At 39.0% G+C, this 2264-nt stretch overlaps 1 non-coding gene across 1 annotated transcript; it reads right to left on the reverse strand.

The window, feature by feature from the left end:
• Window positions 1-1812: 1812 nt before the first annotated feature.
• On the reverse strand, window positions 1813-1916 carry LOC112605435. Its single transcript, XR_003115426.1, has one exon. It is a non-coding gene; the product is annotated as a U6 spliceosomal RNA (small nuclear RNA).
• Between the last annotated feature and the right edge of the window lie 348 nt (window positions 1917-2264).

The raw sequence follows: 2264 nt of genomic DNA on the forward strand, positions 1-2264 counted from the left end.
GGGCCCCAAACCCTTCTAGCTTCTAGGGTTTCTGCTGATAAATCTGCTGTTAATATGGTAGGTTTTCCTTTTTAGGTTACCTGGTGCTTTTGTCTCACAGCTCTTAAGATTCTTTCCTTATTAGATTAACTAATTAGAGCCTATTAACTTTAGATAACCCGATGACAATGTGCCTAGGCAATGATCTTTTTGTTATGAATTTCCCAGGTGTTCTTTGTGCTTCTCGTATTTGGACATCTATGTCTCTAGCAAGGCTGGGGAAGTTTTCCTTGATTATTCCCCCAAATATGTTGTCCAAACTTTTAGAATTGTCTTCTTCCTCAGGAACACCGATTATTCTTAGGACTGGTAATTTAACGTAATCCCAGACTTCTTGGAGGCTTTGTTCATATTTCCTTATTCTTTTTTCTTTGTCTTCATGGGCTGGGCTAATTTGAAGACCTTGTCTTCAAACTCTGAGTTTGTTTCTTCTACTTGTTTGATTCTATTGCTGAGACTTTCCATAGCATTTTGCATTTCTGTAAGTGTGTCGATTGTTTTTTAAAGTTTTGATTGTTTTTTATTTATGCTATTTATTTCATTGAATATTTCTCCCTTCACTTCTTGTATCATTTTTTTGATTTCCTTACATTGGACTTCACCTTTCTCTGGTGCCTCCCTGATTAGCTTGAAACCAACCTCCTGAATTCCTTTTCAGGTAAATCGGGGATTTCTTCTTGGGTTGGATCAATTTCTGGTAAGCTAGTGTGACTTTTGTGGAGGTGTTAAAGAGCATTGTTTAGTCATATTACCAGAGTCAGTTTTCTGGTTCCCTCTCATTTGGGTACCTCTATCAGAGGAAAGGTCTAGGGCTGAAGGCTGTTGTTCAGATTCTTTTGTCCCATTAAGTGTTCTCTTGATGTAATACTCTTCCCCCTTTTCCTAGGGATGTGGCTCCCTGAGTGCCGAGCTGTAGTGATTGTTATCTCTTTTCTAGATCTAGCCACCCAGCAAGTCTACCAGGCTCTAGGCTGGTACTGGGGGTTGTCTGCATAGAGTCCTGTGATGTGAACCATCTGTGGATCTCTCAGCCATGGATACCAGCACAGTATTTGGGGTGTCTCCTGGGTCTGGCAGGTGCAATCTGCTTCCTTCAGATGGTGTGTAGGTCCTTTTGGGTCTCCTGATTTATTCCTGCAGTCATTCTGGAGCAAAAATTCATGATGTGAGCCTCTACATGCCACTCTGTCCATCTGAGTTAGAACTGCAATCTAGTCCTGCCTCCATCTGCCATGATCCCTTCTGCCTCTAACCCCTGTCCTGAGGGAATGTGTGACTCCGCTTTGATTCTGACTACTTTTATATCACCTCGACAAGTTCATATTTGTATGTTGAAGGTATTCTGTCTGGGTAAGTGGCATTGGCCATTAAGAATCAGAGCTCCCTTACTCTTGGGAAGGAGACCTGCTGAGAAATTCACTCTATACAGGCAACTCCTACTGTTATCAGATATAATGTTGGGCAAAATACAATAACCATTTAAAAATTACTTTTAGACTAGATAACATTTGAGAGCTAACCTATATTCTTTCCTGAGAGTCATGGAAGATTTAATCAGTTTATTTGCTACCCATCTCTTACAGTAAATTATCAATGGTCAAGATTTACAGTCAAATATCTACATAGTATCAAAACAAGTGGAGTAGATAAAAAGCCACATAAAAGCTCCATGAAAGGGAATGGAATTATGGGCTAGAGAAATCTGGAGGGTTCAGGAAAGACATGAGTCTTTAAATTTTTATTTTATATTTTTAAATTTTTATTATATGTATTTTTTATATGGAACACTTCACAAATTTGTGCATCATCGTTGTGCAAGGGCCATGCTAATCGCTGTATCATTCCAATTTTAGTATATGTGCTGCTGAAGCGAGCATGAGAAGGCTCTAGTTAAGCACATGAGTCTTAACTAGAGCCTTTCATTATGGGTAGAACCCTTTTTTTACTGATTCTGAGAAACCCACCAAAAATCCTCTAAAAAATCATTCACTTCTTAGGAATCAATTTATTTTGAAAAATGCATATTAACAAGAAAATGAATTAGATATTTCTTGTTTAATTAGCTATGTTTTATGATGAATCTTTAAATAGAAAATTATCCCAGCATTTTGGGAGGCTGAGGTGGTGTACCTGGGAGATCGAGGCTATAGTGAGCCGTGATTGCACCACTGCACTCCAGGCTGGGCAACAGAGCAAGACCCTGTCTCAAAAAGCAAAACAAAACC

Source organism: Theropithecus gelada, chromosome 13 (genome assembly GCF_003255815.1).
Source record: "Theropithecus gelada isolate Dixy chromosome 13, Tgel_1.0, whole genome shotgun sequence".
Classification (NCBI taxonomy): Eukaryota; Metazoa; Chordata; class Mammalia; order Primates; family Cercopithecidae; genus Theropithecus; species Theropithecus gelada.